The following is a 27960-nucleotide window of genomic DNA, read 5'->3' on the forward strand; positions in this document are numbered from 1 at the left end:
GGCCTTCTCCTTTCTTTTGTGCAAGGTTCTTAATTTGGAGGGTTCAAAGACATGATAAATATGTTATTAAAATCCCCTTCACATTTTCTTCCTTGGGACCTGCAGGACTCTTGCAAAAGAGACTCCTGATAACTTGCATGCATGTTCTAGAATTCCTGAGCTATCTACAAATATAAAAGCTTATACCTTGCTATATCAACCAAAAATATAAAATGTCCCTCCCAACCAATTTACACAGTCAAGGCTTAACTAACTCTTCATTCATACAATAACTTTTATTAAAAATGCATTAATCAGGAGTTCCCATCGTTAACAAACCCGACTAGCATCCATGAGGATGCAGGTTCGATCTCTGGCCTCTCTCAGTGGGTTAAGGATCCGATGTTGCTGTGAGCTGTGGTGTAGGTTGCAGACGCGGCTCGGATCCCGAGTTGCTGTGGCTCTGGCGTAGGCCGGTGACTACAGCTCCGATTCGACCCCTAGCCTGGGACCCTCCATATGCTGCTGGTGTGACCCTAAAAAAGACAAAAGGCAAAAAAAATCCATTAATCGCATTCAAAGCTTAAAAATTATAGTACGCACATGTAATAAAATATTTCTATTCCTAGGCCAACCTGGGCCTGAATTCACAGCTTAGTATCTCCTGTTCCTTAGGTAGAATAGAGCAATTGTCTGGTCTCTAGATGAGCCAGTATTACAGCTTTGGAGCCACTTGGCAAAAATGGTAGGAAATGTAAGTTGTTGTACAAGTTATAATGACAAAGGCAGATATAACATTTAATTATATAAACTATAATATATTAATTATATAAAATACTATTAATAATTATAATAACCACATATTGGTATATCAGGTAAATATTCTCAAAGTTTCTGTTTTAATTTACAGTCTTCCATATTTATCCAAATTATGTTAAAAACACTAAGTCACATTCTGTCACATTTTAAGGAGAAAATCCATGCTGAGAAATAGGGTAAGTCATATCACATTATAGCCTAATTTCTGAGGCACTGGGTAAAAAAGAGCCCATTAGATATCCATTAATGAACACTGACTACTGTCATTTGAACTTGAAAATGTAATTCATTTCTTTCACTGTTTACTTGGATGTCATTGATAATGTTTTGTTAATTCCACAATATTTGATGGTTTTAGATGAAATCATTTTGATACTCTCTCATAATTTGTGTCACATACACCCTCTATTCATAGAGTAGAATATGATGCAGTCAGTATGAAGATCATAAAACAAACTACAATGTGAAAAATGATTTTTTTCCTAAAACAGATTTTGTTTCCTGAGGCCTTATACTCTCCGAGGTTGAACACTTCATCTTAGATGATTCGAACTAAACTCATAAATATAAGCTTTATTCAATCAAATTACGTTTTCTCCTCATACCTTGCATCTTCCCCAGGGTGACATCAAATCTCTGAGTTCATGTTATGCCATGGCATTGTTGGGAAAGGACTATCTGTTTCTTGGTTCTTGGCAAATATTCTTTCTAGCATCTGCTGAAATCCATATAATATTCACTTAATTGTCCATTCTGGACACTGTATCCTCCTAATTCTGTTAGCTGCAGGTTTGTCATCCCTTTATTACCATGTTCTCCACTCACGGGAAATGGGAAATATCTGTGTACCCTCTCATCCCTCTTTGAGCCTCAGGAAATCACTGGAACAATTTCAAGCCTTCTATCCTAGATGAACCATACTGCCATTTCTAAGGTACTGCTGCTGAACCATGGTTGTGCCATAGAATTTTTCAGGGTCTGTGACCTACTTGGGCTTCACTCAAGTTAAAGCATCAAACCTTTCTTCTCTCAGATCCCTAAACCTATCTGCAGTTTCTGTTCTTCCCAGCCTAAGGACACAGTTTGGGGAAAAGAATTCTCAGAATCACTTTTTAGAGGGACTAACCAGAGTTTCATTATCTTCTGTTTCATATAGTTTCTGCTCTCCTCTAGTTCAGAGGATCTTTTATCTCCTTTGGTGTGAGAGAATTTGCTTGTATATCATTATGCATTCTTCCAAATCAATATTTTATGGATTTGGCTTCTGATTCTCAATGCCTGGACTTTTGGAAGTCAAAAATAGTTTCTTTAACTGGTTTCTCTGCCACTAGTTCCAAAACAGATTTTAAATTGCTATTTTTTTCCTCTGCATTTCTTCCATAACCTTTATGTCCTTAGGCAATGAATGTCATAAAGTCTCTGTTGAAATGGAGAGCATTTTAAGGTAAAAGGACATTCTAGAAAATTAGACAACATATTGGTTAATTTCTCTAATGTTATACTGTAACAATAAAATTTCCAAATAATGCTGAAATCAACGTTTGGCGATATGCCCTGGGATTGCCAGCTGGAGCATAGAGAAACCAAAACAAAATATTTCCTTTTAGTCTCAACAACTGTTACAACTACACACATTCTCCTAAACCATTTACCTGTCAACAACATTGCTCTTCTCTGTGTGTTTTAAGGGAAGAGACCCATTCCTAAAAAGTGGAGCCAAAAGTGATGAACACCTCCTCTCTATAGGTCAACAGGTTGCTTCTGGTTTATGAATGAGAAGAAAAATAGAATGAATGCTTTCAATTCTAATCTTAGAAACTCAAACACTTGGGCAGCAAAGTCTTTTTTTCAATCTAACAGAACAATTAAATTTTTCTCTTGCAGTTACAAATTGGTTGAGATACAGAGAACATAATAAACTCACTCAGACATATAGGATTTTTTTTTCTAAAGCTTACTGTTTACTACCTTCTTTCATTTCTTTTTCTACTTTAAATCTTTTTTGTTACTTGATGTTGCCTCTGTGTGTACTAAGTTAAACATTCCTTGGCACCATGGCATATTAGGATGTCACTGACAACAAGAGGAATCTTTTATTTTCTTTTTTGGTAACAAGTAGCCAACAATCCATGCCCTACTTAACTGAATGTTACCCCTCTACTGACCATGTTGTTTCCTTATGATGATCTTTCAGCTCCCAGATATCCCTACTGTTTTATTCTGAGACTCTCTGACTATTATCAGTGCTGTCCCTTATGCTGATAGGGAAAAAAAATCCATCTTTGCCTCTATCTCAATAAGTATGTTATATTGTCTATTTTTAACTCTGTATCAAACACCCTCATGAAGTGTCCCATGTCATATAGAGGAGGAGCTGGGAATCACACTTACTAGAAATGCCTTTCAATTTGTTTACTCTTTAAAATGTGTTAATGAAAGAAATATAAGGTTTGGAAAGCAGAAGAGAAGGATAGGCACTACTCCCTGGAAGCAGCTGCAGGCAGATAAATAGGCAGACATAAGATCTGAAGGAACTTGCAGGAGTACTGCATAAGAATTTCTAATTTCCAATCTCTCCCTATTTGGGACGAAGAGACTCATCCTCCAGAAGTGTTAACTATTGTTTGAACTAGTCCCAGTGGAGGTCAAATTTCTGTCTTTTGTAGTAACTTAGTCATTTCACTAGGTAAGAAGAGGTCAAAGTGTTACAACATTTGTTCCTCTATATTCAGGTGGTTTAGCATCCACAGGACCTCTTATTTTCCAGTTACTGGAAATTCAGTACTCATCTCTCCCATGTCCTTTTCTATGGGTAGAAACTCAGTTGAAGAGTAATTTCAATAGCCATCACATTATTTATTTGCTTTTTACTATTTTCAAAATTCGAAAATTCTAGAGAGGAAGTTGTGAATTGCAGATTTACTGGCAAAAGTAAACAGTTGTCAATATACATCTCAAGAACTTTTCTTCATAAAAGCTTAATTCTGTATATGTGTTCATCCATGCATATCTCAGAGAGTATACTTTTTATCTATTAAAAAGGATTTTTTTGAAGACTTAGTAAATCCTAAAATATTTTTCAAGGTGTGTAATACATATTTGACCAATTAAGACTTTGTTTAAATGTCAACTTGACTTCTGATACTCCTAGGTACTTGTCATACTTGAAGAGATATGACTGATCAAAATAATACCCAAGACTTGGCTGAAATATTAGCAGATGCTTACTTCTAAAGATATTACTAGTCTTAAAGGGCTGTCTTTAATACTTATTAAGGCTACTTTTAGTAGTTGGGAGGCTACTTTGTAAAAGAAATAGGACATTTTGATGGAATACGGAACCAAGTGGAAACTGAGTGGGGTGTCTCTACTCTAGAATGTGAAAAAATGGTGCTAAGTCATCATGTCTCAGTCCTCTTGATTGTGAAGGGGTAAAACTTGCCTTGTTGATACAGTAGACAAATTATTGTAAAAATATGGATCTAGAAATTGGTATTTGGGATTTGCTGTACCAGATAGATTCCAGCCACCAGGACCAATAAAGCACCTGCTGAGTCATTTCAAATAGTCATATTATACATTGGTTTTGACCACCGAGATAGTAGTGGCACAGACAGTTATCAGCAACTTCACTAAAAGTATCATCAAGTGACATACCTCTATGAATCCTTCATATAAAGATGAACGAAAATGCAAAAATGAACAAATCCATAATATATGATTTTGTCTAGGCACGCAGCAATTTCAGACTTCCAAATCATTTCTCATTTGAAGTACAATCAATCACCTTAGAAATAGGTCATAAATCTCTGAACTAACACTAAAGCATGAGCTTCTAACCAAAAGTTAAAAGTTAAATAATGTGTGTCAAATGAACATGCAAAGTAGGTGTTTTCCCATAAACCTCTTTTTTTTTTTTCTCCTTTTAAAAACATCCTGTCCATCCACAGGCAATCAGTATTCTCATGCTCTCTCAGCCTCATCTGTGATAATAGTCTGATAGGATCATTTACTCTAAATAATCATTGACTTGCTTTGAAAAGGAACTTTGAGTTAAAGAGAATTACCGGACTGGTAATAGTTAAACCTAGTAAAATAAATATTACTGGATTAAGTAAAGATATTATAGGAAGTTATTTGGAGTCAGGGAACATTCCTGACACCCTTCAAATCACAGCGTATTTTAATTCCATATAAAACTAATTGTTTATTTACTTGGTTTTTTTTTTGTTTACATTAGCAACTAATATAGGCTTTCCTTATCAAAATAAGTGAACACAAGCAAGTGTCCAAATGTGCAATATTTATATGCTAGATTTACGTACTGGTGAACCTAAAGTAATTTCCCTTTTTTCTATTTTAAACCCCTTACATATAAACCACTCAATGAACACTGTGTTTCATCATTAATCCAGTACAAATAGGAAAACAGTCATCACTATGAAAATTCCAAAATGAGTATTGAATGAGGGATAAAATATGAAAAGAATTCATTAGATCATAGTGTAATAAGTTTTTATCACAGTCATGTAATAAGAGCACCACTAAAAATCTATAAGAAATTCTTACATAAAAACTTTCAAGGAAACTCCTAATTGCTGCTTGTCTATACTTATTATTATGAGAGGAATAATCTGTGATTTTTAAATTCAATAGCACTTAATATGGTCAGAAAGTTGTATTTATCTAGTTATTCCCTTTTTAACTTTTAATGATCTCACTGCCTCTACCAGCTCTTAGAGGATACCAGCTGTGTTTCAGGACCTACAAAGAACCTGATTAGAAAGACAGGATATGTGAAAGCTAATTATAGGTGAAGGTGATTCAAACGACAAAATAGCTACAGGAAATAAACCATTTGGCTAAGACGAATTTGGCAAAATAGAAAAGTGCCGCAGTTATCCTCTGCTAAGCCCTATCCCAATGTAAGATGAAATAAAAATTAGAACCCCCTCCCCAAAAAGGGGATTCTTTAGAGAAATATTTTTAAATATATTTTCTAAATTACATGCCAAGATTGAAATTCCCCAAGAGGAAACTCAGTCACTCAACTTTCTCTCATTATTAACTTTCATTCACGAAGTTATATGAACGTAGGTGGAGCTGTACAACTATAAACCTGACTAATAATTATTGCAGTGTGCTTAATGACAAGTAAAGAGTACACTTTCTCTAAATCAGAGCTGCCAACTTGAGAATAAAGAAATGATCTGAAGGCAAACATAATAACTCAGTGATTACTGTAAGGGGAATGATGCTATTGTCATGGAAACCATTGAAGGGAAACCTAAAGTGTCTTGTAAATGCCACCTCTTTGTTGTGTTTCTCATTTGTTTGTTTGTCAAAAAGCTCTTTCATGTGTTCAGTAATTTTAATTAAGAAAAACAAATATTTTAAATGTTATGAGTCTAAAAATATTTTGTAACCAGTATTCTGAGAACAAAATAGTATGCAAAGTTGGCAGCAAAATGACAGCAAATTCAAAAGTTCGGAAGTGCTCTTAATGGAAATTTTTTTCTTTCAGGCTGAGATTTCTGGACAAACATATTCTGCCTTGGCAATATAAGTGTATCTCATATATGAAGTGATAGAGTTGCTGTGATTTGCATGTACCAGTGAAGCATTTCTTAATGTCATTTAATTGCATTTTAACATTTAATATCATTTGCTTCCATTTTTCTGTTTCCAGCTGAAATGTATAGATCTACCTAAAACGAAGAAAGTGAGCTTGATATCTTCTTTGCACAGTCTGTTCATTAGCAATTTAACTTAGCTTGACATTCATTCAATAGTCCCAACAACTTGGTGCAAGGTGCTGAAATAGCAAGTCCTATACAAAATTCATTTCAATAAACTAAGATTAGATGGTGACACACAATAAGTATTCAGTATTTTGAATGAGTGAAATTGGTTAAGAGTTTTAAAATTAAAACAACTTTTTGCAAATTCCAAATCTACTCTTCTGAATCCATGGTTCTACCAATCTCTTTTTTCTTTTGGTCTATTTCTCTACGCAGATTTATAAAGAAACATATGAAAATCCCAAACAGCTTTCTTCTCTTTCTTTAGGAAGGCATCCATGAGACATGTCAAAAATTTTATTTGATTTATACGTTATGCCAAAATAATACCAACAGCCTAGACTCAGAATTTCTTCCTAAAAATTTAGTTGCACATAACATTTCTTCATATTTTAGGGGAAAAAAGATATGGTTAGTATTGATTCACTTATCACAAAGATCTGCAAACCTAAGATAATTGTAAAATAGCCTCTCCATTTCAACAAAATATAGAGAGACAGCTTCAAAAGCCCAGTTCATGAACATGTTTAAGAACTCTATAAAAGAAGCAAATACTTGTAAAGACACTTTTGGAAACTATAATTTTGTAACTGTGGAAAAAATAAGCTACATTTCAAACATAAGCACTTTTTAAATAATTACAGTTCCCACCTGTGTCCTAAGCTATTTGGTAGTAAAGTGTGAATGCTGGCTTATTTTACATTCAAATCAAAACATAATAATGAGAACAATGGATTATACTTCTAGGATTCCTCTCCCTTAAGGATTCAACTCTTTTTCAGTGGTTCACTCCATTAATCCTCACACCATTCATCCAAGTTCAGTAGGAGGGAAGATTATCATCCTTGTTCTATAAACAGAGAAATTGATGTGCCAAATGATTAAGTGATTTGCTTGCAGTCAGACAATGTGTCAGAAGTAGAGTGAGGCAAAGAACATTGGGAAACAAAAAGGGAGGTAGAGGACCTGGTATTCAGTTGAGTATAATTCAGTTTGTCAAGCAAAAGCAGAGAAAGAGAAAAAAGTAATATTTGATGGAGAAGCAGAGAAGGAGCATTACCTCAAGACAGAAGCTTCAAAACTAAGCACAGCAGTTTCTAACCACAATAAACATGAAGGCAAGATAAGCTACATGGACAACATTAAACTGCAAATATAGATTCCTACTACTTCATCTTTGATGTCTTCTGAAAAGTTAACTAAATATTCTAAAGTGGTTTATAATTCCTTTATCATGTAAACAGCATACTCTTTTCGATGAAACAAAGCATTTCAGACCCAGTAGGCCCCAAAGTATGAGTTTCCCAGATGCTTTTTCTTGCATTCCCTACCCTACTTAATGGCTTCACCATTGTCCAGTCACCCTAGGTAGATAACCACAGACTCAAAGCAATTTGGAGTTAGAAAAAATAGCTTAAAATAACTTAGTCCAGTGTTTCGTTGTTTAAATAAGAATTTGTCTTTACAGCAGTTATAGATTTGTAGCAAAATTGTGGGTAAAATGTACAGAGACTTCTCATATACCCCTGCCCCAAGACATACATATCCTCCCTCATTATCAACATTCCCTGCTAGAGTGGTATTTTTTACTTTTAATGAATACTCATTAACACATCATAATCACCCCAAAATCCATAATTTACATTAGAATTCACTCTTGGTATTGTATACCTATGGGTTTGAACAAATGTATAATGACATGTATCCATCATTATGTTATCATACGGAGTGTTTTCACTGCCCTAAATACATTCTGTACTTCACAAGTTCATCTCTCCCACCTGTACCCCCTGGCAACCACTGATTTTTTGCCATCTCCATAATTTTGTCTTTTCCAGAACTTTATAGAGTTATATGGTATGCAGCATTTACAGATTGGTTTCTTTCACTTATTAGTATGCATTTTCAGTTCCTCCATTAATTTTCATGGCTTGATAACTTGTTTATTTTTTAGGCTGAATAATGTTCCATTGTCTGGATGCATCACAGTTTATCCATTCACCTACTGAAAGACATCATGGTTGCTTCCAAGTTTGGCAGTTAGGAATAAAGCTGCCATAAACACTTGTGTGCAGATATTTGTGTGGACATAAATTTTCTTTCTTTTTTGATTTTTACATTTTTTTATTAATGTATAGTTGATTTACAATGATCCTTCAATTTCTGCTATAAAGCAAAGTAAACCAGCCACCTATACACACCCATTTTTTTTTTTTTAAACCCAAGAGACCAGATAGTTCCCTGTGCTGTACAGCTGGACCCCATCACCCATCTGTTCCAAGTACAACAGTCTGAATCTACCAAGGCCAAATTTACCCTCAGTCCCCCTCCCTTCCCACTCACCCCGTCAAACACAAATCTGCCCTCCATGTCCATGACCTGTTTCTGTTTTGTAGATAGATAATTTGTGCCATATTTTAGACTCCACAAAAAAGTGATATCATATGGTGTTTGTCTTTCTATTTCAGACTTTCTTCACTTAGTATGAGAATCTCTAGTTCCATCCATGTTGCTGCAAATGGCATTATTTTGTCCTTTTTTATGGCTGAGTAGTATTTCATTGTATATATGTACCACATCTTCTTAATCCATTCATCTGTCAATGGACATTTGGGTTGTCAATGAACACAAGGGTGCACATATCTTTTTCGATGAAAGTTTTGCCTGGATATATGCCCAGGAGTGGGATTGCTGGATGATATGGTATTCTGTATTTAGTTTTCTGAGGTACCTCCATACTGTTTTCCATAGTTGTTGTACAAATTTACGTTCCCACCAACAGTGATACTGTTTTCCATAGTTGTACAAATTTACGTTCCCACCAACAGTGAAGGAAGGTTCACATTTCTGCACATCCTCTCCAGCATGTGTTATTTGTTGACTTGTTAATGATGGCCACTCTGACTGGTATGAGGTGGTACCTCATTGTAGTTTTGATTTGCATTTCTCTAATAATTAGTGATGTTAAGCATTTTTTCATGTTCCTGTTGGCCATTCATATGTCTTCTTTGGAGAAATGTCTATTTAGGTCTTCTGCCCATTTTTCAGTTGGGTTGTTTGCTTTTTGTTGTTGAGTTATATGAGTTGTTTGTACATTTTGGAGATTAAATCCTTGTTGGTTGAATTATTTGCAAGATTTTTTCCCATTATGTGGTTAGTCTTCATTTTTTTTAATGGTTTCCTTTTCTGTGCAGAAGGTTTTGAGTTTAGTTAGGTCCCACTGACTTATTTTTATCTTTATTGTCATTATTCTAGATGGTGAATGAAATAAATGTTGCTGTGATTTATGTAAAGAGCATTCTGCCTATGTTTTCCTTTAGGAGTTTTATAGTATCTGGCTTTACATTTAGGTCTTTAATGCATTTTGATTTTATTTTTGTGCATGATGTTAGAGAATGATCTAATTTCATTCTTTTACATGTAGCTGTCCAGTTTTCCCAGCACCACTTATGGAAGTCACGATCTTTCTTCCACTGTATGTTATTGCCTCCTTTGTCATATATATCAGTTGACCATAGGTGCTTGGGTTTATTTCTGGGCTTTCTATCCTGTTCCATTGAACTATATTTATATTTTTGTGCAAGTACCATACTGTCTTGATGATTGTAGCTTTGTAGTATAGTCTGAGGTCAGGGAGCTTGATTGCTCCAGTCCTGTTTTTTTCTTTTCAGTATTGCTTTGGCTGTTCAAGGTATTTTCTGTTGCCATACAAATTTTAAAATATTTTGTTCTAGTTCTGTAAAGAATGTCATTGGTAATTTGTTAGGGATTGCATTGAATCTGTAGATTGCCTTGGCTAGTATAGTCATTTTGATAATATTGACTCTTCTGATCCAAGAGCATGATATATCTTTCCATCCATTTGTGTCATCTTTTTTTTTCTTTCATCAGCATCTTATAGTTTTCAGAGTACAGGTCTTTTGTCTCTTTAGGTAAGTTTCTTCCTAGGTATTTTATTTTTTTGATGCAATGGTAAAAGGGATGGTTTCCATAAATTCTCTTTCAGATCTGTCATTGTTAGTATATAGAAATACAATCAATTTCTGTGTATTAATTTTGTATCCTACAACTTTACCAAATTCATTGATGAGCTCTGAAAGTTTTCTGGTAGCATCTTTAGGATTTTGTAGGGGCAGTACGTCATCTGCAAAAAGAGATAGTTTTACTTCTTTTCCAATTTGGATTCCTTTTGTTTCTTTTTTCTTGTCTGATTGCCATTGCTAGGACTTCCAAAACTATGTTGAATAGTAGTGGTGAAAGTAGACATCCTTGTCTTCCTCATGATCTTAGTGGAAATACTATTAGTTTTTCACCATGAGAATGATGTTAGTTGTGGGTTTGTCATAAATGGTTTTTATTATATTGAGGTAGTTCCCTTCTATGCCCACTCTCTGTAGAGTTTTTATCAGGAATAGGTGTTGAATTTTGTCAAAAGCTTTTTCTTCATCTATTGAGATGATCATATGATTTTTATTTTTCAGTTTGTTGATGTGGTGTACCACACTGATAGATTTGCTGATATTGAAGAATCTTTACAACCTTGGGATAAATCCTACCTGATCATCATGTATGAAGTTTTTAATATTATTTGGATGCAGTTTGCTAATATTTTGTTTAGTATTTTTGCATACATGTTCTTCAGTGATATTGGCCTGTAATTTTCTTTTTTTGTGGTATCTTTGAGTGGTTTTGGTATCAGGATGATGATGGCCTCATAGAATGAGTTTGGGAGTGTTCTGTCCTCTGCTAATTTTTGAAAGAGTTTCAGAAAAATAGGTATTAACTCTTCTCTGAATGTTTTATAGAATTCTCCTATGTAGCCATTGGGTCCTGGACTTTGGTTTTTTTTAAAGGTTTTTAACGCCAAGCTCCCCAACCACCCCATTCCTTCCCCTCCCTCTTGGCAACCACAAATCTATTCTGCAAGTCCATGATATTCTTTTCTGTAGAAAGGTTCATTTGGTGTGCCTTATATTAGATTCCAGATATACGTGATATCATATGGTATTTGTCTTTCTCTTTCTGACTTACTTCACTCAGTCTGAGAGCCTCTAGTTCCATCCATGTTGCTGCAAATGGCATCATTTCATTCTTTGTTATGGCTGAGTAGTATTCCATTGTGTATATATACCACATCTTCTGAATCCAATTATCTGTCAATGGACATTTGGATTGTTTCCATGTCTTGGCTATTGTGAATAGTGCTGCAATGAACATGTGGGTGCATGTGTCTTTTTTTAAAGAAAGTTTTGTCTGGATATATGCCCAAGAATGGGATTGCAGGGTCATATGGTAGTTTTATGTATAGTTTTCTAAGGTACCTCCATACTGTTCTCCATAGTGGTTGCACCAGCTTCCATTCCCACCAGCAGTGCAGGAGGGTTCCCTTTTCTCCACACCCCCTCCAGCATTTGTTATTTGTGGACTTCTTAATGATGGCCATTCTGACTGGTGTGAGGTGGTATCTCATGGTAATTTTGATTTGCATTTCTCTAATAATCAGGGATGGTGAGCATTTTTTCATGTGTTTGCTGGCCATCTGTATATCTTCTTTGGAGAAATGTCTATTCAGGTCTTTTGCCAATTTTTCAATTGGGTTATTGGCTTTTTGCTTTTGAGTTGTGTTAAGTTGCTTGTATATTTTAGAGATTAGGCCCTTGTCAGTTTCATCATTTGAAACTCTTTATCCCATTCTGTAAGTTGTCTTTTTGTTTTCTTTTTGGTTTCCTTTGCTGTACAAAAGCTTGTCAGTTTGCTTAGGTCCCATTGGTTTATTTTTGCTCTTATTTCTGTTGCTTTGGGAGACTGACCTGAGAAAATATAAGGTTGATGTCAGAGAATGTTTTGCCTATTCTCTCTTCCAGGAGTTTGATGGTGTCTTATATTTAGTCTTTAAGCCATTTTGAGTTTATTTTTGGTGTGAGGGTGTGTTCTGGTTTCATTGATTTGCATGTAGCTGTCCAGGTTTCCCAGCAATACTTGCTATTCAGTCTTAGTAGGTAATACCTTTTTAAGAATCTGTCCACTTCTTCTAGGTTGTCCATATTATTGCCATATAGTTGCTCATAATAGTCTCATGATCCTTTGTATTTCTATGGTGTCAGTTGTAACTTGCCCTTTTTCCTTTCTGATTTTATTGATTTGAATCCTCTCCCTTTTTTTTTTTCCTTGAGTCTGGCTAAAGGTTTATCAATTTGTTGATGTTTTCGAAGAACCAACTTTGGTTTCATTGATCTTCTCTATTGTTTTCTTTTTCTTTATGTTATTAATTTCTTCTCTATATGTTATGATTTCTTTCCTTCTACTAATTTTGGGCTTTCCCTGTTCTTCCTTCTCTAGATGTTTAGGGCATAATGTTAGATTGTTTATTCAAACTTTTTCATCTTTCCTGAGGTAAGATTGTATTACTATAAATTTCCCTCTCAGAACTGCTTTTGCTGTGTCCCAAAGGTTTAGGATTGTTATATCTTCATTCTCATTTGTCTCTAGGTATCTTGGATTGATCCTTTAATCATTATGTCATGTCTTCTTTGTCTCTTATGACCTTTTTTATTTTAAAATCTATTTTGTCTAATATAAGTGTTGCTACTCCTGCTTTTCTGTGATTTCCATTTGCATGTAATATTTTCTTCCATTCCCTCACTTTAAGCCTGTATGTGTCCTTAGAGCTCTTGTAAACAGTATATATATATATATCTGGGTCTGGTTTTGGTATCTACTCAGCCAGTCTGTGTCTTTTAGTTAGAGCTTTTAATCCATTTACATTCAATGTAATTATGGATAAGTATGTACATATTATCATTTTCTTAATTTTTTGTATTGTTATTTTCAGTCTTTTTTCTTCCCTTCCTCTTTTCTTGTATTCTCTTGTGATTTGCTGATCCTCTTTAGTGTTATGTTGAGCTTGCTTTTTCTTTTTTATGTGTGTGTCCATTATAGTTATTTGATTTGTGGTTCCCATTATATTTTGATAGAACAATCTATGTCTGTGTAGAATTATTTCTAGTTGCTGGTCTCTTAATTTCAAATTAAGTGTTCTGCATTTGTCCTCTCCTCTTCTTTTGCTTGCTAGTTTTGATATCATATTTGTCAATAGGTGACTTCTTATTTTTACATTATCATTGCCTTTACCAGTGAGCTTTTTCTTTTCTGATATTCTTGTTTCTAATTATAGCTTTTCCTATTCTGTTTAGAGAAGATCCTTTAGTAGCTGATGTAGAGCTGGTTTAGAGGTGCTGATTTTCTTAGCTTTTGCGTGTCTGAAAAGCTTTGATCTCTCCATCCAGTGTGAATGAGAGCTTTGCTGGGTAGAGTATTCTTGGTTCTAGGTTCCTCCTCTTCATCTCCTCAAAGATATCTTGCCACTCCCTTCTGGCTTGTGGAGTTTCTGCTGAAAAAAAGCTGTTATCCTTATGGGGGTTCCCTTGTATGTGATTTGTTGCTTTTCTATTGTGGCTTTTAATATTTTTTCTTTTTTTAAAATGATTTTTCCATTATAGTTGGTTTACACTCTTTTGTCAATTTCTATGGTACAGCAAAGTGACCCAGTCATATATATATATTCTTTTTCTTGCATTATCCTCCATCATGTTCTATCACAATGACTAGATATAGTTCCCAGTGCTATGCAGCAGGATCTCATTGCTTATCCCCTCCAAATGCAATAGTTTGCATCTATCAACCCAGATTCCCAGTCCATCCCACTCCCTCCCCCTCCCACTTGGTAACCACAAGTCTATTCTCCAAGTCCATAAGTTCCTTTTCTGTGGAAAGGTTAATTTGTGCCATATATTAGATTCCAGACATGTGATATCATATGATATTTGTCTTTCCCTTTCTGACTTACTTCACTCAGGATGAGTTTCTAATTCCATCCATGTTGCTGCGAATGGCATTATTTTGTTCTATTTTATGGCTGCATAGTATTCCATTGTGTATATATACCACATCTTAATCCATTCATCTGTCAATGGACATTTGGGTTGTTTCCATGTATTGGCTATTATGAATAATGCTGCAATGAACATACAGGTGCATGTGTCCTTTTCAAGGAAAGTTTTGTCCAGATGTATCAGTTTGATTAATATGTGTTTCACTGTGTTTCTCCTTGGGTTTATTTTGTATGGAATTATCTGTGCTTCCTCCACTTGAGTGAGTGTTTCCTTTCCCACATTAGGGAAATTTTTGGCTATAATCTCTTCAAATATTTTCTCTTGTCCTTCCTCTCTTCTCCTTTTGGAACCCCTTTGATGCAAATGTTGGTATGTTAAATGTTGTCCTAGAGGTCTCTTAGACTCTCCTCAGTTCATTTCATTCTATTTTCTTTTCTTTAGAAGTGATTTCCACCACTCTGTCTTCCACCTCACTTATTCATTCATTTGCCTCTGTTAACCTGCTATTGGTTCCTTCTTGTGTATTTTTCACTTCAGATATTGTGCTATTCATCCTGTTCTTTAAATCCTCTAGCTCTTTTTTAAACATTTCTTTTAAGTTCTTGATCTGTGTCTCCATTCTTTTTCCAAGATCTTGGATCATCTTTACTATCATGATTCTGAATTCTTTTTCAGGTAGATGGCCTATCTCCTCATCATCTAGTGGTTTCTGTGTGGTTTTATATTGTTCCTTTGTCCAAAAGCTGCTTCTCTGTCATCTCATAATGTCTACCTTTCTGTTTATTGTCCCCTTGATAGCAGGTATGTAGATGCAGCAGCAAATGCCTAGTTCTGGAGTTCTCAGGGGTGGTAGTGGTTCACGTGTACCCAGGGCACGTATTGGGAGCAATGGTATCACGCTACCTCTCCTGGAGCTAGGTGGATGCTAGGAATTGCATCTGTGAATCATTGCAGGTGGCAATGATTCACAGTTCACAGGACTGCTTTTGTAGCATGTGGGGACAGCGTAGTTCCTGCAACTCCTCCTGCTACCAGGTTGCTTTCAGGACTCTTTCCTGTAGCTTGCAATGTCAACAGCTGCTCCTGCAGTCTGTCTCTTTGCTGGGGAGGCTCTTGGGACTGCTCTCTGTAGCTGTAGGGGAAGGCACCACTCTTCTGCAGTCACTCCCTTGCTTGGACACTCTTGGGATCTCTCTATATAGCCCCAAGGGTGGGGTGCTGCTCCTCAACTATAGCTAAAAGGCTCTCTCTGTAGCTTTAGGACATGTACTTCTGGTTGTCCCTCCAAACCCCCACCTGAATGCTGGTAGGAGTGCTCTCTGTAGCTGCTGTGGATCAGGATATGGACCAATGGGTCTCTCATGGTTCTCTTGGCATGGAACAAGTGCCACTGGCATAGACCCTGTAGCTTATGCTTTTCTCCAGCTGGGCTGCCCAATGCTCTGGCAGGGAGTGTGCACGGTGGCCCTGTCTTGTCCTTTCTTGGTGCAGATCAGGTGCCACTGGTGTGAGCTCCTGCAGAACCACTGGTCAGAGCTATGAGCTTGTGCTTTTCCTGGATGGGCAGTTTGTAGCCCTGGCAACTCTTCTCGTGTGGGTCAGGTGCTGCTAGCATGGGGGCCACTGGCAGGAGCTGCTAGCATGGGGGCCACTGGCAAGAGCAGGGAGCTATTATTCCCCCAGGTGTTAACCCACCTGCTCCAAGTTCTCTGCAGCCCTAGGGGCTGGGCTGCTTCTCAGCTGTTGCTAGGCAGCTACTGCTGTGGAGTGGCTCCCAGAGCTGAAGCAGTATCCTGTAACTGAGAAAGCATGCATAGGGAACAAGGCTGTAGTGGTGGATCCTGCCCCTTCCCTTCACCCCCAAACAATAGCACCCATCTTCTAAGCCTGATTGGGTTGCTTCTTCTTATACCCTCAAATGTGGTCACCCTATATTATAGTCCCTCAGGCTGTTTCCATGTGGCACACCTGGGATTTTTCCCCATGTAGCCTGCTCAAGCTCTCTCTTTGAGACTGATCTCTAAGGCCAGCATTTTAGTTCCCAACACATGCAGGCATCTGCATATTGTTGCCCTTAGCACTGACTGTTTGTGGAGGATTATTTCCGTTTTAACTGTTTCATACCAATTATCTAGAGTTCCTCCTCCATCTTGGCTGATCTCCTCCCTGGTGGGGGAACTCTCCAGGGTGCAGGAACTTTTCCTCTTTCCAGCTCCCTCCTAGGGGTGCAGGTCCCATCTCTCTTTTTGCTTCTTTTTCTTCTTCTTTATTTTTTCCTATCTGGTTTTGTGCAGTTTTTCTTGCTCCATCATAATCCTGAGGTCTTTTGTCAGTTTTTAGCAAATTTTCCATGTGAACAGTTCCACACATAGATGCATTTTCAATGTACTTTTGTTAGTAGATGAGCCTTACATCCTAGAACTCTTCCGTCTTCCTCTGAACTCTTTTGGACATAAATTTTCAACTCTTTGGGTAAACGCCAAGGAGCATGGCTGTTGAATCATATGTTAAGAGTATGTTTAGTTTTATAAGTAACTGCCAAAGTGGCTGTACCATTTTGCTCTCTTACCAGCAAAAAATGAGGGTTCCAGTTGCTCTACATCCTTACTAGCATTTGATATTGTCATTGTTTTGGAATTTTGGCCATTCTAGTAGGTGTGTGGTAGTATCTTGTTTAAATTTGCATTCCCCTGATGATATATGACACAGAGAATCTTTTTCATGTGCTTATTTGTCATTTGTGTATCTTCTTTGGTGAGATGTCTGTTAAGGTCTTTGGCCCATTTTTAAATTGAGTTGTTTTCTTATTGTTAAGTTTTATGAGTTCTTTTCATATTTTAGATAATAGTCTCTTGCCAGTTGTGTGTTTTACAATTGTTTTCTCTCAGTGTGTGGCTTGTCTCCTTATTTTCTTGGCAATGTCTTGCAGAACAAACATTTTTAAGTTTAATACAGTTTAGCTTATTTTTACATGTATCATACCTTTGGTGTATATCTAAAAAGTAAACAACTTACCTAATGTCCTGTAGGTTTTCTCATATGTTGTCTTCTAGGAGATTTATTATTTTGAGCTTTATATTTAAGTTGATTCATTTTTTAGTTCACTTTTGCAAAGGGTGTAAGGTCTGTGCCTAGATTCATTTTTTTTTCATTTTTAGAAGTCTTATTGAAGTATAGTTGATTTATAGGGTTGTGATAATTTCTGCTGTACGACAAAGTGATTCAGTTCTACATATACACACATCCATTCTCTTTCAGATTCTTTTCCCACATAGATTATCACAGAGCATTGGGTAGAGTTCTCTGTGCTATACAGTGGGTCCCTGTTGGCCAGCCATTCCATATACCTCAGTGTGTATATGCCAATCCCAAACTCCCAGTCCATCCCTTCCCCCAACACCTGTCCCTTTGGTAACCAAAAGTTTTCCAAAGTCTGTGAGTCTGTTTCTGTTCTGCAAATAAGTTCATTTGTATCCTTTTTTAAGATTCCACATATAAGTGATATCATATGTTTGTCTTTCACTGCCTAACTTCACTTAATGTGATAATTTCTAATTCCATCCATGTTGCTTCAAATGGCATTAGTTTGTATTTTTTATGGCAAACTGTTTAATGGTAATATTCCATTGTATATATGTATCACATCTTCTTTATTCATTTTTTGCATGTGAATATCCAGTTGTTCTAGCACCATTTGTTGAAGAGACTATCTGTGCTCTGTTGTATGCCTTCAAAGATCAGTTGCCTATGTTTATGTGGGCCTATTTTGGGGGTTCTCTATTCTGTTCCATAGTTCTATTTGTCTTTCCTTTCACCAATCCCACACTGCCTTGATTGCTGTAGGTTTATAATAAATTTTTATGTTTAATAATGTCAGTCTTCTGGTTTTGTTCTCTTTCACTATTGTGTTGGTTATGCTGGTTGCCTCTCCATATAAACTTTAAAATCAATTTCTCAGTATCCACAAAATAACTTGTTGGGATTTTGATTGGTATTGCTTTGAATATATAAATCAGGCTGGGAAGAACTGACATCTTGATGACATTGAGTCTTCTCTGAACACGAAATATTTCTCCATTTATTTATTTTTTTTTTACTTTGCTCAACAGAATTTTATAGTTTACCTCATATAGCTCTTATACATATTTTATTAAGATTTATGCACAAGTATTTCATTTTTTGGAGTGCCAGTGTAAATGGTATTGTGTTTTGGTTTGGTATTACCTAAAGTGTGTTCTGCTAAATGTTTTCAGTAAAATACTCCTAAAAAGTGTTTCATGGTCAAATAAGTTTGTGAAACATTCCATTTTCAACTTTCTTTTTATAGGTTCACAGTACATAAACACACTAAGTGCTCTGAAATATTACCTTGTAAATGAACTGTTTCATTTGTTGAAGTCATTCTTTTCCAAAAATATTTGTCCATCAATCCATTATCACACATATATAACACCTGTGGAACATGTTTGAGGAATCATATCAAGTTTTACTCACTTACTTTACAGAATTCAGAGGGGGATGAAATAATGTGTCCAAGGTCACACAGCTAATAGGAATAGAATCAAGATGTGAAGTAAGGTTTCCAGAATCCTAGTGCAGTATTCTGATCATTATATCATTCTGTCTGACACTTTCCTCACTTTCAACATAACAACCTGGCATACTTTTTTATCTACTATATCAAAATATTTTCTGAAAAAAATTCTCCTTTTACCAAATTTAATATAAATTCACTATCTTCGTATCTCAAACTTTATAAATTATCAGAATCACTGGAGGAGCTTTTTCAAAGTAAAAATTCCTGGGCTCCAGTTGTATAAAATCTGAATCTCTATGGCTGGGAGCCAGGAAGTTACATTGTTATGCACAAGAAATATTGGTTAGTATTAAAGTGTGAGAACCTAGGTCTTTAGAGCAGAATTTTAGTGGTTCTAAATCTTTCCAGGGATATCTTTGAAAAAGTAGGTTATGAGGGCCTTGCGCTTAGGGATTCTAATTCTGCAGATCTGGGATAGAGCCTGATAATTGGAATTTTAGCAAGCATTTTCCCCTTTCCCACAGGTAATTCTGATGTAGATGATCCTAGGATTACAACACTTCTTGCCTGGCTTTTCACATTCTTCTCTCTCCATCCCTTTCTACATACCATTTGGAAATTATTTTTTTTCAAATATGGATATAGTATCATACTCTGCTCAAAAAAATATTAGATAAATGATAAATTCATTAACAAGACATTCAAGTATTATCTCCCCAGCCTGATTCCAGTCTCCTAAATAGACAATGTACATTTTAACTCTAATAAGTTTTGTGCTGTTTCTACACATTTTGCTTAATCGTGTGTCTTTTTTTTCTTTCTAAAAGGTTACCAGTTACTATATGATTATGTTCACTACCTGTGGTTTGAAAGTTCCTTGACTATCATATCATTAGATCTTCTGAAACTCCTCCTAATAATAAGACTGATGTATTCCTAAGGCTATTCCTACAGGACCTTCTTCCAGTTATCTAGAGTTCATGAACAATGAACACTATAACAACTTAACAATGACAAGACTCTATCATGTTTTTAAATCTTGTGTGTATGTGTGTGTGTGTGTATGTGTGTGTATACGGACCATCTCTCTCGATCAGGAAAAGCTTTCAGCTTAATTATGAGGTAGCCAACTTAGTCTCTGCAGCATCATCCTTCACTTTCCATACTTTGCATTTTTGTTGCCACTCTCTTCTCTAAAAGTGCCACTTCCTTTCTCTTTTCGATTGACGTGATAAACTTATTCATGTAAAAGTGTCACCTTTCCTAGGAGAATGTGTCTTGTGCCTTGCACATATATGCTCTTAACAGGAATAAATAGAATCTGCAGGCAGATAACTGTGCTATGCCTCCTGGAATTTAATTAGAATTTTAAGCTTCAATGAGTATAGGTGTTTTGGTGTGGATGGCCTTCTTGACACTATAAACTCATAGTAAGAGGAGAGCCACCCTCTGCATTTATGCATGATGATCCTTATCCCAAGATCTTCCTCTATCACACTGAGAAATATGATTTCAAGTGAGCCAATTTAGTTTTAATTTTTTTAAAAAAATTAAATAGTAGAACATAGCATTCCAGAGTTTTGAAGTTTGCTTTTGCCAATATTAGGGGAAGAATGCTGGCATACTTCTATATTTCTCTTTTAAATATAGAAGTTTGGCCTTCTCTGTTGAAATAATGATTTTTAAATAATTTTTTCTTGATGTCACAAAGATTCTTTTTAATTAAAAGGCAATTGATGTCTCTTTAGCTAGAATATTCATGGAAGATAGAATTGGATCACTTCCAATGTGTTGTATGAAAGAAGAGGAGTTAGTAAATTAAATACAGAAAAATTGAGAAGCTAATTTACCCAGTTTACTCACTCAGACCTCTTTCTCCATCTAGAAATAAACCGTCCACACACTGATCAGAAATGAGTTATTCTCACAGAGTATATATCACACATCAAACTATATTTATATAAAAACTTTAAAACTATTCACTTACCACTCCACAAAAGCATAGTCTCAATCTGCAGCTTAGTAATCATGACTGTGACTGAGCAGAGCCTTGCTTATGGTTGGAGAAGGATTCTTAAAGGTAGATGATAATTGTTAATGGGTTTCATTAGTTCAGCAAATATCTGTTGTGTGCCTCTATGTGCAGGGATCCATGATGGATATAAAGAATACAAAGATAAATAACACTTAGTTCTTGGTCTTGAGAATGAGGTAGGGGAGAGTCCAATAAATAAATAAATTCACCATATAAGACATGAGCTGAGGATAGAGTTTTGCAGTGAAGAAATCAAGTGAAGAAAGATGGTAATGAATTTCCAGGCAGAGACTATGCCCAACATGAGCAACAGTTTAGTAGTTTGGAGAAGTATATATGAGTGTACATAGAGCTGAAAGAAAAGCCCCACTATTATTGATTATGAGGTATGAGTGAAAGATGAATGAAGCACTTCCTGTCTGGGAGTTAAATCCTATATCACGGGAGAGTATTCTCACATCAATAAACTCACCCTTGGCCTATCTAAGGGTGCCTTCCCTTGATCTAGCACCTTCATGCTCCAGCACCTCGTATTCTCTCAGCTTTCCCCTAGTACATGTTGGCTTGATCGTTCAGCTCCTTTTGGAGTGTAGTGCCTTTCCTTCCTTAACATCTAGGTAACGTCCCCAGCCGTTTCTTTTTGGCCTAATGGACAGGAGCGGGGGTGGGAATATGTCTTGATACTGGTGCAAACTGATTTTCAAAGCAGAGGCCTGTGCATGGTTTAAGCAAAGGGGAATGATAGCCTTTAACATGGAAGAATGGGCCACTTCAGGAGAATTCTAGGATTTTTCAATGTTTTTGGTGGACCAGTACAAATGTCCTCATCCTTGTATCAGGGTCCAGTTCTTCCTAACCGAGGTCCTGACGTTGGCAAGGAGACTGCAGGGATGAACATTCCATCTTCTCAGGACCTTTGTTACTCTTGTAATTAAATCCTGAATATAATCCATTGTTTTTTCTGGCCTCTATCCTCAGGAGATAACATTCTGTTTACATGCTCCCAAAGAGTCCCTATGACTTTCGCACTCCACCTTCAGTTGGTGATGATTTGCCTTTAGCCTTTCCTTATTTTTCTACAATGTATCAATGGCACTCAGCAAAAACCATTGATTACATTATCCTTATTACTAGTACTCTACCCACACCTTTCAAAAACCTTAGATATTGCACCTTCTATTCCCTTCTAGCCATATACCGTCTTACTTTACCACCTGTTAAAGTTTTAATAATTATACACGTGCCAGGTATTATCAGTGCTTTATTTAAACTCACTCAGTGGTGAGGGCCCCAATAGTTAGCTGGCCAGCAAGATAATTCAGCAGCAAAATACCATTTGAGTCTGTATCTTCTGACTATTCCTGGAATCATCACTCTTTGATAGAGTTACCTAGGAAACCGACCCTGTGGTGGAAATTTACATTCAGGAAGTTTACTGGGGAGTGATCTTGGGATCAATACTTGCCAGGGAAGTGAAGAAAGTAAAGTACAGAAGGAAGGGATGATGTATGAGATAGTTTCAGCCACACCTTTTGCTGATCTCATTGAGAAAGTTGAAACTGAGTAGAAAATAGGTCTCCCTTAAAGGGAAAAGATTTCCAGAGTCAATCATTTAGGGGAAGAAACAAATTAATTAGGTAGGAAAGTAAAATTTATAAAGCGAGTGTTTTTTTGGTTTGTTTTTGTTTGTTTTTGTTTTTCTTTTTGCTTTTTTTAGAGTTGCAGGTGCGGCATATGGAGGTTCCCAGGCTTGGGGTCAAATCGGAGCTGCAGCTGCCAGCCTATACCATAGCCACAGTAATATGAGATCTGAGCTGCTTTTCAAACCTACATCGCAACTCACAGCAATCCTGGATCCTTAACCCACTGAGCAAGGCCAGGGATGGAAGCCATATCCGCATAGATACTAGTCAGGTTCATTACCGCTGAGCCACGACAGGAACTCCTATAAGGTGAGTATTAAGCAACAGCAATAGGAAAAATATAGCCCTCTTAAATACCTTCTTTTTTTCTTGATCTGTACTTAAAGGAACCCTTACATAATTGAGGGTTTTTCCAGTTAACAGTGATTGCAATGGCTACATAAAGGCATTCTAGGGACTTAGTCCTAGCATACTCCTTGGGAGGTGACAAACTGAGTGTGGTTATCTTGGGTTTTAGAAACAAGACTCTCTAGTTATAAGTTGCTCTTTAACTTTGTTTCCCTCCTATGGTCCCAGGTGTTTTATTCACCTTGTATAAAAATAAAAGTCTGGTTTCAGCTGTGTAACAGAAAATTAAGATGAATATCTTGTCATTTGTAATATGTAGATACAGGAGAAACACTCTCTCCCATCTAACCATCACAACTTTGTGCCCTGCCTGGAGATGGGCAAGATGGATTAGTAACACCTCCAAGAGGAAGACAAGTCTAGAAGAACCAAAGCCAGGTTGATAGGTCTAGCCACCTTTCCTATATTCAAGCACTCATTATCATCTTGGAGACCTACGTTTTATTTTACTAAGGACATTGGCTGATTTCCTATCATCCTTGACAGCTTAGGAATCTGTTTCTTATCACAACCACTGATAAAGGCATTGCTGTCTTGCACTTCGCCATCCTCAGCAGTCCTTGCGGACCTTTAAGGAGTTATATAATGAATACTAATCATAACACTTTGCATTTGTTACCTTCCAAGTTCTTTCAGAATCTTAATGGAAAGTAGTGCAAATAGCACTGGAATATAAACCTGAAATATAGGCTTAGCTCTCCCACTATGTGAGTTTGGGCAAGCATTAATAACACTGATCCTCCAAAATGTATGGACACTTTTAGATAATTTGTAAGGTCTCTTTCAGCAGTAATATCATTTGAAGTTCTTCATCAATTTGATAGTTGCAACAAACCTATAAAATAGGTAATGCAGGCCTAATTAACCTCATTTGACAGTGAATACTGAGGTCTAGGTAGGCTAAGTGATTTTCCCAAAGTTGTAAAACTAATCTGGAATGAGTTTGGAACTGGAAATTGGGTTCTTTCTGCTGTTTAAGATAGCAGAATATTGCAAAGATGATCTTTCTTAGTAGAGAGAATGAAGGGTATAAAATTTTACTTGAGATTAGTAGATTAGCCTGTTGTAAATGATCCTGACACTCTTATAGGGTCACTGAAATTGATATGAAAGATATAGGCCATGGATCCCTAACCAATTAAGGTTAAAGCCAGGAAGCCAGGGAAAATTTTTTGTTTGTTTGTTTTGTTTTTAGGGCTGCACTTGGGGCATGTGGAGGTTCCCAAGCTAGGGATCTAACAGAACTACAGCTGCTGGCCTATGCCACAGCCCAAACAATGCCAGACCTGAGCTGCATCTGCAACCTACACCACAACTCATGGCAATTCCAGATCCTCAACCCACTGAGCAAGGCTGGGGATTGAACCCGCAACCTCATGGTTCCTAGTAGGATTTGTTTCTGCTATGCCATGATGGGAACTCCAGAGGAAAATTTTATATAAACAAATAAATGTATATATGTGTATCTTCAGCAGAATTAAATGAAATAAAGCAACAAACTCTTAGTGTGTACCCCCACCCCTTATGTGATATACTCCACTAATCACATAAAAATATTATGAACATAGTCTTTGCCCTCAAGAATCATGAAAATTATTGGAAGCATATCAAAAATTATAGAGAAATCAAATGCACAATATAAAAGCTGCCAGTAGAATGTGAGCCATATGTTTGGCCTGGAAGGAGATATAAGAGATATAAGAGGGAGTATCCTACTCCGTTCTCCCCAATCTCTCTCATGAGAGGAGTGTTACACTCCATACTGCTATCTTTCAGAGTAGTATATTTTGATTTATTCATCCTTATCCCTAAAACATGTGTCTCTCTCTTTCTTCGCCTCTCTCTCCCCCACCCCCCACCAAAAAAGTTGGGCCTTGAGTTTTCTATTCCTTTAGCAATGAAACAAATACTGCCTACTCTCAGAGGAGGACAATAGTGTTCCCTTAGAGCCCAAAATAAACTCTTCAGTAATGTTGTCCTGGAAGATCTTCTTTCTATGATCTCTAAGAATTAGAGGAGTTATGTGGCATTACAAGTTTCTGGAGGGTACTTTACAAAGCATGAAGTGTCATGCAAATACAATGGATTACAAAATAATAATTACTGTTTCTTCAAACAAAGGTTTGTTGATCTGAATGAAATACATTCTGCACAATGAATATGCCCACACAAGGGCTTTCTCTGATTTGTGTCCTTGTAACAACTGCTCTCTATAATGAATGAACTAGATAGACCATATTGTTCACTGAAAGGAAACTGAGTTAAAATAAATTGTTAACATTTTTTTGTTATATATTCAAGAAGCAATTACTTTTCAGTTAGGCAAGCCAGCCTCCTTTCCTATCTCTAACTTCCCAAAGAAAACAAAATCCCACTCTAAGTTCTTAGATTCAAATCACCAAAAATCAAAGGAATCTCAAAATCATAAATAACTACATATAATGTGTAAAATGATGGTATTTTATGTAAGTATATATAACATACACATTTGGTAAATTATATACAATATAAATGTGTGTGTGTGTGTGTATGATTTTACATCATTGGTTCTTTAATGTCAGCCTAGAAGTTCTCTAAGTCCTGCAAACCTTGATTCCTGACAAGACATGGATCAGGTGCTTTGCATATAGTAGGAGCTCAAAAAACAATTTTCTGGATAAATGAAACAATCTATGTTAATTAAGCATTCATTAAAAGCTGAGCAAAGTCAATTGACTGAATTAGTAGATTGGTTGCTATGGCAACCTGGTTCCTGCTAGGAAAGAGATCATAGGAGGGTCAAGAGAAGATTTTAACACAAACTGGGGATGGGGTAAGGGGAGAGAAGCACCGTGATCTTTTCCCCATTCGTTTCCTGCTTTCAAAATGAATTAATAGGTAGATAGAAAAGGCAATTTGTGGTTTTCACTGAGATTCACAAGAGAGTTTTCAACCAGGAGAGGGATCAGCTGTTTTAATAAAAAGCTATTTTCTTGGCTGAGTTCTGGCATTAATAACTCTTAATAATCACATGTGGAAGAAAAATGCACCATAATGACATTTAGTGTTGACATTGTGAGGGGGCTTGCTCAAGGCTTTGGACAGGCAAAAGGGCACAAAGATTTTCATTGCCTAAAATCACCCTTAGTGAGAGAAAGTTGTTATTTTTATTGCTTTGTTTTGCTTTGTTTGTTTCTTGGTCGGAAAAAGAACATCCAGGAATTACTGTTGTGGCTCAGTGGGTTAAGAACCTGACTAGTATACATAAGGGTGAGGGTTCAATCCCTGGCCTCGCTCAGTGGGTTAAGTAAGGATCTAGCATTGCTGTGAGCTCCAATGTAGGTTGCAGATGCAGCTAGGATCTGGTGTTGCTGTGGATGTGGCGTAGGCCAGCAGCTGCAGCTCTGATTAGACCTAGCCTGGGAACTTCCATAACGACAAAATGGGGAAAGAAAAGAGCATCCAAGCGTTAGTTTAATAGTGATTGAAGAATGGTTGCGTTAATGACAGATTTTCAAATGGATAAATCATCACCAATTTATGATGATTTATATATGCATGCTTTTTATTATTTGTGGTGTTGCATATTATTGAGGCACTGTCAGGGCATAACTAATTAACAGGCAGGTACATTTTTTGATGCTATTTTTTCATAGAAAAGCAATACAATAGAACAGAAAGTGCTCTTAGCTAAAAGTCAGGAGACCAGAGTTATGGTTCCAACTTTGACACTTAGCTGGTTGAATGGATCACACAGGCTCTTTGAACATCAATTTCTGTAAATGTCACAGGAAAGAACTGAGACCAATATTAATTGATCTACCTACCTCAAGCAGTTATGAGAATCAAATGAGTTAATTTATGTGTATTAACTATGAAAATAGTGTATAAATATAAACAGGACCTGTCTCATAGGCATGTAATCTGTGCAGTTGTCCAAGGCCACACACTTAAAAGAGCCCCATCGCTGGTTTTACTGTCATTAAATTTTTTTGAAAAAAGATCCCTGTATTCTTATTTTGCACATGGCCCCACAAATTGTGTAGTTGTACCTGAATGTAAGATATTATTAGAAATATCCTCTTATAGAAGTAGCAACATTTGAGAACTGTGGTTATGAGTCTGAGCATTTCCCATCTATTGCTTGCTGAATTTCAAACAGGACAGAATGCAAAGAGTTACTGAATGAGACACTATAGGCATTTTGGGGGATAATTCACCTTTAAGTGATAACTAGATAACCATGTAGGTAAAGATTGAGATGACGTTAAACAGCAAGGTTGAGTTTGATAATAATTAAGGTCTAAATGTGGAAAATAATTTCATATCTCAATTTGCATCCAATTTCCACAAGTATGTCATATTTGTTTGGAGCATTTCAAAGAGGATACAGTTCTGTGTGTGTTTGGTGGGAGGTGAGGGGGAGGGACATTCTTATATTGCCATTGCCAGTCAGAGCAACATTGTGGGCCTAGGTGGAAATGATACAATCTTAGTCTACCTGCTGTTTTACTTGACCCTAACATCATGGTAGGATTTTTTTTTAAATAATAAATTTATTAGGACACAGTATATAGTGGTCTCTCCTGCAACTCTACAGTTTATTCTGCTCGGTAATATCTAAGATAGAAAATGTCTATGAAGAGAAAATATTTGAAATGCATATACATTAGCATCGGATATATAGCCTTATTGTATAACATTTTCACACGGGAACTTAAGTAAAATCAGGGCCTCAAATCCAACTGTGAACTCTAAAAAGAAAGATTTTAGGTTTCTGCTTGGAAATATATAACTTATAAAATTCACCTTCTCATCTAATTTCACATTTTCTTTCACTAAAATACTCTAATGGCTTTCTTGAACT

The sequence above is a fragment of the Sus scrofa genome, chromosome X (assembly GCF_000003025.6).
Source record: "Sus scrofa isolate TJ Tabasco breed Duroc chromosome X, Sscrofa11.1, whole genome shotgun sequence".
Classification (NCBI taxonomy): Eukaryota; Metazoa; Chordata; class Mammalia; order Artiodactyla; family Suidae; genus Sus; species Sus scrofa.